Source organism: Sabethes cyaneus, chromosome 3, assembly GCF_943734655.1.
Source record: "Sabethes cyaneus chromosome 3, idSabCyanKW18_F2, whole genome shotgun sequence".
Taxonomy (NCBI): domain Eukaryota; kingdom Metazoa; phylum Arthropoda; class Insecta; order Diptera; family Culicidae; genus Sabethes; species Sabethes cyaneus.
Genome location: NC_071355.1, coordinates 31,891,710 through 31,900,735, shown reverse-complemented (window position 1 = coordinate 31,900,735; position 9,026 = coordinate 31,891,710). Strand labels below are relative to the sequence as shown.

The 9,026-nt window shown below is 38.2% G+C and overlaps 1 pseudogene; it reads left to right on the top strand.

The window, feature by feature from the left end:
* Window positions 1–5,463: 5,463 nt before the first annotated feature.
* LOC128743801 (general transcription factor IIF subunit 1-like) lies at window positions 5,464–7,070 on the top strand (annotated as a pseudogene).
* Window positions 7,071–9,026: the final 1,956 nt, after the last annotated feature.

Below are 9,026 nucleotides of genomic sequence, written 5' to 3'. Positions count from 1 at the left end.
GAAGAGCCCTGACCTGCCTTGGTGACAGATGAAAGCCGGACATTTCATAAAACATTCCTATGGGCAACGGTGAGACACAGAGACGTGGGTAACAATCCAGGTCTCAGTAGTAAAACAAACAAAACAAACTCGAGCTTTATTTCCGGGACGGGGCCGAAAATTTAGTCCGTTTAAACCAGATTTGAAAAAGTTGTTTGCAATAGGTTTGACACAAAAGAGGAGTTATCAGTTATAGGGATTGCGCCAAAAAATGTAGAAGTTCAATGGTTCAGGAATACTTCAAAGAGGGACATAATTCTCTCAAGACCTTCAAAAAGTCAAAAATGTCCCAAACGCATACCGATACGCTAGCTAAACGCTGAAGTTGAACAACAAAACTCCAAAAACAAATAAGGAAAAGAGAGATAGCGTTTCGCATCTCAGAGTATAAGAAGCCATTGGACATTTGGAAAGACTTTTCTGGAGTTTTTTCTGACTTTTCTGTTTTACGGTTTCGTTTTTCTTCGCTTTTTCTGTTCTCATTTCTTCATTTTCCTGCTTCCGTATTTTCACTTTTTTTACGTAGGACTACGTCTTACGGCAAGGTTTGGAATAGGATATGATTCCAAAAAATCGAAAAATGCGAGCGTCACGAAAATATGAAGGTTTTTGAACGCTAATAGCTCTGCCAATTATGATTGAATGGAAACAAAAGAGGAGACCAGAAAACTATAGAGGTGCAATGGTTCAGTAAATTCAGGGAATAAAGAAAGCCTTTTCTGGAGTTTTTTTCGAAGGACCTTAAAAAGTAGTAACAAACAACAGTATGTATAGTCGAACATAGTTTATTAATAGTTAGTAATAGTTTTTTTCTGAAAATACACTTATTTACCTACAACTTTTCCTTTGACGCCATTATGATCAAATAAGTAGTTTTCAAGATATGATGTTTTGAAAAAAAAAAGCAATTTCATTTCTAAATACGCCATTTTCAAAAGTTACTCTTGACGAAAAGATCAAGTTTAGTGGAAAATGAGTTCTTGTGTGATAAGAATTGCAAAAAATATTCTACAAATGAGGAAAAAAGGACTCAATTAAGACCAGCCAAGAACGCAATACAAGACAATAAATAATAACCACAAATAGCTGGAAATAGACATAAAAACAACGTAAAGATGTCAGAAAGGCAGATGTTGAAAAGAGCGAAGCACGAAAGCACAGAACCGAAAAACCACGCCGTTTGCTGTCGAATTCATGTCGTTTATTTTTTAATTTGACCCCTCATTGTTTTGTTTTGTTGTCCTTTTCACTTTCATTTTTCATTCCTTTTGTTTTTTAGTCATTTGCCGTTTTTTTATCATCTGGCTTTCTAACATCTTTGCATAATCTTTTTGTTTCTTTTCAGCAATTTGTAGTCATTTTTTATAGTCTTTTGGAGTGTTTTTGGTTTAATGGCGTCGTCATTTGTAGTCTATTATGCCATTTCTTCTCGCTGATTTTAGTCTTTTTATTATTTCTTCATTGCGCTTTCTGCGTCTATTTATAGTCTCTTCGTCGTTTTGTATAGTTTTGACGTCGGACTACGTCTTACAGCAGGGTGTCATTCCTTAACTTAGATTATAGTCACGAAATTTGAAAGATTTTGAATAGCTCTGTCAATTATGAATGGATTTTTATGGTTTAGATACCGATCGACTCATAATAGATGTAGCAATAATGTGGTTTCTATTATAATTTCGGTTTTCTATCACGAATGAATGAAAATTAAGGAAAAGTTTCAAGGTCAAATATCTTAATACTTTTTCTTCGTGATCGCCTTGCTTAACAGGCAGGGGCGACATTTAAACACACCATCTGTTTGCTGTAATTTCGATTACTTTATTTTTAAAAAAAAAGTAACTAGGCCTTTTCGTTCCAACAGGCAGTGATGCCAGGTTGTGCTAAAGAAAAATCCGTAGTTTTACTATCTGCGTTTTAATCACAGAGGAATGGGTTGTAAATTATAAAACTTAATTAAATTTAAAATCATACTTTTGATTTAAATGGAAGTTAGATCGACATTTGTTCTTCATATAAAGTGTTTCTCAGTTTGGCTAAAAAGTTACATTTTATATCGCATAGGTATTCTTTATTGGATTTGGAACAAATTAATACTTATTTGAATCGAATCTGCCCATGATACATTTCAAATTTCCTCTATATTTATGTTTATTTTCCTGAATTCTTTCATTTTTCGTCGTTGGTTATTTTGTATTTTGTCTTTAGTTTATCGTTTTTTTGTGTACACCGTCAAGTTTTCCGTCATTCTTGTCATCTTCTTGTCGTTTTTGTTTGTTTTAATGTGATTATAGTCACTTTAACAGCTTGGGTCATTCGTAGTTTCTGTGGGACTAGAATTTGAACCCGAGTCCTCAGCGTAAGAGATGTGAATGCTAACCACTATACCGTGTTGACCCCTCGTTTTTTTTGTTTTGATGGCATCATCATTATAGTGTCTTTTTTGGCATAGCTTGTCACTGTTTTGCTGACTTTTAATTGTTTCTCCAAAAGCTTTCACCAAAGACAACATCTACAAGTCCTTTCACCGTTTTGTATGAATTATTTGGCATTTTTGTCGCTGTTTGTAACGTTTTTTTGGCGTCTGTTAACCGTATTTTTGTCGTCTTTCGACTTTTCGCCTACTTGTCTTCAGTTGTTCGTCATATCTTTTCGCAAGCATTTCACTGCCTATTCGTCGATTATTTGCTGTCATTCCATCGTCTGTTCGTCATATTATCGTTGCTTTTTCGGAACCATTTAGTTTTTTTTGCAATCTCTTTACTGCCTTTTCGCCGTATTCGTCATCTTATTGTTATTTCTCTGTTATATTCTTATTGTCTTTTCAAGGTCTTTTTACCATCTTTCCATTGTATTTTTGTTTTATGACATTTTGCCGTTTTTCTTCGTTTTCGTTGTCATCTTTTTATCATCATCTTTCGTCCTGTTTGTTACCAAGACAACAAAACTGTCTTGTCTTTTTGTTGTCTATTTGTTGTTCTTTCATCGTCTTTTTGATGACGTATATTCACCATCATCCTTTCGTAGTCTTTTTTGCATGTTTTAACGTCTGTGTTTAAATGTCTCTTTCCCATTTTTTGTCGTGTTTTTTGTTGCAGTTTTTTTGTCGTATTTTTGCCACCTTTTCATCACAGTTCCATTGACTTCTATTCACATTTTCGACAACATTCTGCTGTCTTTCGTTGTCTCTTCGTGGTCTTTTCTATTTATTATAGTCAACTTTTCGTCGCTTTCTGACGGATTAAATGTTTTTATTAGTAGCGTAAAAAGAGCATATTGAACAAAGATTCCATCTACTTGATTATAAAGAACAACTTTATTCACTTGATTTTGAAGTTCTATCGTGGTTCTTTCGCACTACAGAAATCATATTGAACGGAACTGCCAAAATGTGGGAAAAATAGAAATGTAAATAGCAATAAAGCATATCTTCCATTTTTAATGCACTTCTCATTAAAGAAAAGCATTCTATTCGCTGCTTTCTCTCAATTAAATAAATAATTTCTCTCAATAAAATAATAAATTCTCTCAATAAAAGAATAAAGTTATGCTTTTCGGGATATTATTCATTGCATGTAGTGTACTCGTACTTTTTATCACTAAATGAAACTTTCAATCTTTTCCGCAAAGTTGATGAAAATCCGTAGATTTGAGCACTTGATCCGTAGAACATTCCTAAATCCGTAGAACTATGGAAAATCCGTAGATCTGGCATCATTGCCAACAGTCTTATACAAATTTGATGTCTGTGTTGGGGAAGTGCGTTAGAAAAATTGACAGGTCTTCTCCTGTCAACAAGATTCCTTAGGACCTCGCTAAACCTTGTCCCACTTGATGTCCTTAAAGCGAACAGTTAGAAACAGGTGAGCGACCAACCCTTTCTTTTGACCAATTGTATCAACATATTGCAAGAACTTATTGTTGTCTTATTTGAAAAGGGATTGACGGAATATTCATGAATGTGACGTGATGCAGCCATTTTAAAAGTGAGGAAGAATTAGCGACTGTCTGATCCAAAAATAGGTTTCGGGTGTTTAATCTGATGGTTTACAGTTAATTACTTGCAATTGTTTACATATTTGCGATAGTATTGCTGTCAAGTATGACATAACTGATAAACAAAGTTGTCAAAAAGAACTACTAATGTGCAGAGAACATTAGTTAATTGACTGTCATAATTTTAACTCGTTTTTGGGATATTGGAAAGGCATTTATATTTCAAATCAACCTGTCACAACAAATAGTGACTATTTTCAAGAAAATTGACGAACCAATGAATTGGTGCCAATCAACCAATCAATTGGTGAACCAATGGTAAAGCGTAACCCAGATTCTTCCCACATTTTCTCGTTCAACCGTAAGTTGCACGTTCAAAGACAAATATTTTATGTTTTGAGCAAGACCCTTAAGCCAGTTAACATTCGTTTCAAGCCAGTTACCTCAAATTGAATAGTGCTACAAGTCACACAAAAATGTTCAAAATGCAATATCGTCGCTAATCACCAGAAAGAAGTGTGATTGTGGCCTGATGAAACTCTTAGTGGAACTACAAACTCTAAGAAACGGATAAAACTGATACGACACAGAGCACGGGCATTTGGGAAATTTGAACTTGTCTTCTTGTAATAAATTTATAGGAATGTTTTAGAGCATTTATTGCAATAAAGTAAATTGAAAATTTGTACGGGAAACATTTGTAAAATACCAAGCTTTGTCGAACTGAACCTACATTCGTAGTCCTACGTGAGCCTCACGTTCGTGCTCCTAGTCACAGACCGTCATACTTATTTTCTTGACATTTTCATCGCTTTTTTGGAGTTTTTCGACGTTTTTCTGACGTATATGCGCTATCTTTTGTCGCCTTTTCTAACGAGAGCAAATAGAACATTAATACATAATATAGAACGATTTTTTTCTCACAATGTTGGGTACTCGTGGTTTTAACTAAATTAAACGTGGCTGTAATTTAATTAAACTTTCAATTTTTTCCGTGAGATTTATGACAATCCGTAGATATGAGCACTTTTTTTCGTTGTTGGGGACCTTGGAGATATGAGCACTTAATCTGTAGGTCCGTAAAAATTCTTAAATCTGTAGAACTACGGATAAATCCGTAGATCTGGCATCACTGTTACCCATCTTTGAGATAGAAATTACCTAAGAGCCGCCGGGCCACCTAAGCCACCCTTACTGATACCTAAGAGTTTACCTGCGAGTTACCTTGGATTCAAGGTATAAAAGACTGAACGCAGAATACAATCAACAGTCTCTGCGAACTTGGCAAAGAAACAGATCGTTTTCGGCAAGGCAGCACCGGAACTTATTTTAACCTTCATATTTAGTTTAATAGTTTATTTAGCGCTATCGCATATCGCTGAGTGTTTTCGCGCCGTTTTAGAACTTTAGTAGTCAATAAAAGTAGGCCTAATGAGTCGACCATCTGAAAGGTATGCTGGTGGATCAGCTGGCAGCTCATCCAGTCCGCCAGTTTCAGTGCAGGAGTTATCAATCCGAGCACCGAAAGAATTGAAGAAAAAGTACAACGTAATGCGTTTCACCGGGACACAAAACGTTGACTTCACTCAGTGGCGTTCGGTCAAGATGGAACGGGAGAACAATCTAAAGGCATTCAAGGGGCAGGAGGAATTGCCGAAATTTGGAGCTGGTTCCGAGTTCAACAGTGAGGTACGGGAGGAGGCTCGCCGGAAGCGCTATGGAATTCAGGCCAAGAAATATCGGCCTGAGGAGCAACCGTGGATACTGGAGGAAGGTGGTAAAAAAGACGGAAAGAAGTTTCGTGGCGTCCGAGAAGGAGGCGTAGGAGCAAATTCGGCCTATTATGTTTTTGTACAGGCTCCGGACGGAGCGATTGAAGCATATCCTTTGCATGAGTGGTATGAGGAAGTGGCTGAGGAAGCGGAAGAAGAGTTTGGTAAGAGAAAGAAAGCACTGAACTACTTTTCGCTGATGCTACAAAAACGTCTGAAGGGCGATGATGACATCGAGGAAGATCAAGAAGAAGAAGAAGAAGGTAAAAAAAGTGGTGGTGCAAAAGCGAAGATGTTAAAAATCAGTGATATGGACGAGTGGATCGATTCGGATGATGATATGAGTTCGTCGGATGAGGAAGAAAAGCCTAAGGTGGAAGACAGTGATGAAGAGGTAGATAAAAAGCCCAAAAAGAAAGTTTTGGCTGAAAGCAAGAAAAGAAAACGAGACGTAGATGAGGAAGCTTTAGAAGAATCGGACGATGGCGATGATGAGGGCCGAGAGCTTGATTATATTTCCGACTCATCGGAAAGTGAATCCGAACCGGAATCGAAAGCCAGCAACGAGCTGAAATCAGTTGCAGAGGAAGATGCCCTTCGCAAATTATTAACATCGGACGAAGATTCCGAAGATGAAGAAAAGAAATCTGAAGAAGAGGATGTATCTGAAAAAGAGGAAGAAAAGAAGTGCAAATCCTCTAAGGACAACGAAGATAACCATTCCAAGAAAAAGAAGAAAAATAAAACAAAGAGGAAGTCTGATAACGTTAAAAAGGATCTGATAACGTTAAAAAGGACTCGTCAAGTTCCAGCTCGGATTCGGATACCGATCCGGATGCCTACAATATCAGTTCAAAGCAAAGTCTCGGTTTGAATTTGTCCAGCGCTAATAATTCTCAATCGGCTTCGTCAAGCGCGTCCCTGCAGAACGGAATGAAACGGAAGTTAGCTGGATCGGAAGTGCCTTCGGCAGACCTCAACAACAACATGTCGGCGCCGGCCAAAAAGATCAAACTGGATTCGGCGATGGCTTTATCGCCCACATTTTCCGGCAACAGTAACAGCAGTGATTATGGTATAACGGAAAAAACGGTGAGGCGCTATTTGAAGCGCAAACCGATGACTACCACGGAGCTACTCGCTAAGTTCAAAAGCAAGAGTATTGGCGTTTCAAGTGAGAAGCTTATAGCAACGATGACTGCCGTCTTGAAAAAGATCAACCCCGTTAAGCAGACCATTGAGGGAAAGATGTATCTCAGCATTTAAGTTTATTTCTATTTTTAAGTAAAATTTCACAATAAATAAATAAATTGAATCACATATTTGAACTTAATGGTATTAATTTTGCTATGAAAATCGATGACTAATCCCAGGTAGTAAATTTGAGCACTACGCGCTTAACTAGCTGACCGCAAGAGAAAATAAGCCATGAAAAGGTAAATATCAGCTGGTTTGTGTTATCATCTTGTACCTCTTAAAGAATACGGATAACTTTTTTTTGAGTTACGCCGTCGTCATCCGGCATTCTTACCCCTACAAGTGCATGTAGCTCGTGATTCATGCGCCTTCGCCACTCTCCGTTTTTAGTTTATTTCCCACCAAATATCGCCCGTAGTACCCTCTGCTCGAACACGGTAAGGGAACGTTTGTTCTCCGTGAGCAACATCACGGTTTCAAGCCCATTAATGAACTACCGCTCTCATAAGGGCTTTGTACATTGTCAGTTTCGTACGGCGCCAGCAGTTTCCCGTTTAAATACGCCGCTGGATTTTTTACTAGTGTTGTTGTCCACGGGCACCAGGGATCCCAAATACACGAGTTCATCTACCACTTCTAGTTCGTCGCACATCACTCGATCCAATGATAGCTCGATCAGCCGCGTCAGTTTAGTCGGCATGTGCTGGTTTCGATCGACTGAATCATATGTTGCTTTGAAATCAATAAAGATGTGATGCCTGCGTACGTTCTACTCCCGATAGAGCAGCAAGATCTGACGGATGGTAAAAATCTGATCAGTAGTTGCGCGCGGCCCCATGACGGCCGCCTAGTAATTTTATACAAAACCCTGTGCTATCGGTGACAGCCGGCGTAATAATATCTGGGAGAGTACATTGTAGGCGGCGTTTACAAGCTCTTGGCATAAGATACCGAGGCCTGGTCCGACCAAAGGATTCCCCTTCGCGTGATACTTCTGGATGAAAATGGAAGCTTTTGGCAGACATTCCGTACTATACATTGGACATTCCTTTCTCGCTGGTTGTAAAATGGACAGAACGACCTTTTTCGGGAACTTGAAGTGGGAGATATATTTGACGTCATATTTTAACTCCTTGGTGGAGGGCTCCGTAGCCACGTTACTTCATGCTGAGTGCTATATTACCCCGATGCAACCTCTAGACAGCGCAAAAGTCACTCGTATAGTTTAGGTGTACTGGTCAGAGGAACGCATTGAGTTCTCGCCAAGGACAGCTATAATATGGGATAGTACTGTACGGCGGGAGAAGCGAATGGATAAAGTAAGGCAAGCTTTGAAGGAAGGGCAAACACAACGGTAGTCTTTCTAATAGACGGAGGAAACGGTAGAAGTAAGCGATACAACTCAAGGTGTTTAAAGTATCCAAACAGAGTAGAACAAGAGGTGAAGGTGAAAAAGCTGATAGTAAGGTAATGAAGGGTCATTGAAGCAACGCCTACTATACTCGTAGATCGCTCCTCTTTATCCAAGCTGGGGGATCGCGGATTGAACCAAGCTATAGAGGGAGCCAATTATAACTGGACTCAAACCCAGTTAGTTTAGTTAGTAAATAAGTTTATTGAGGTTTGCGTTGCACAATTTTACTATACTTCTTGCTTGTGCATGCAATCCATAATAGTAGATAAAATATTTCGGAACTGATGAAAGATGCCCAGCACCGGAAGCCCAAAAACTATATAACTATTTATAATGGCCTAAGATGACGAATGACTATAAATAGAAGATTTGATGAAGAGACGGTAAAACAGGGACAAAAAGCAACATGATAAGAAACTATTAAAAAGCTTTTAAAATGTGATCAAACAAGCAAAAAAGACGTCGAAAGGATGGTGAATATATGACGACGAAAAGAGAGCGTTTTGTTGTTAGCAAACAGGATGACGAAAAAAATTGCAGAAATAGACGAAAAGAAAACAAATAAATGGCGATACGTAGACAGTAAGAAAAAACGCAGAAAAGACGACGAA